A 328-nucleotide genomic window follows, 5' to 3' on the forward strand; every position below is an offset into this window, starting at 1 on the left:
AGGTGGAAGTTAAGGGAAAACCTTACTCAAAAAAAAAAAAAAAAAAGAATACTTGGTTTACCTACATGGTTCATGTAATTTGAAATGTTTTCAGGTTCTGATAAGTTCAAATATCAAAGCAATATAAGGTATAAAGAGATCTACAGAGTGCATGTGGTAAGAAATCTTAGAAACAAACGCAGAAGGAAATGTTCTTCCTAATCTGAAATACACATCTACACTAAAGTTTCAAAAATCGTAATCGTTTAAGGTCAATACACAGTATTTCCATTTCAAAATATATAATTTTCTACAGTAGAAAAGTACTAATGTTTCAAAAACCTGTCTC

Source organism: Nannospalax galili, unplaced genomic scaffold, assembly GCF_000622305.1.
Source record: "Nannospalax galili isolate Female #2095 unplaced genomic scaffold, S.galili_v1.0 scaffold15, whole genome shotgun sequence".
Classification (NCBI taxonomy): domain Eukaryota; kingdom Metazoa; phylum Chordata; class Mammalia; order Rodentia; family Spalacidae; genus Nannospalax; species Nannospalax galili.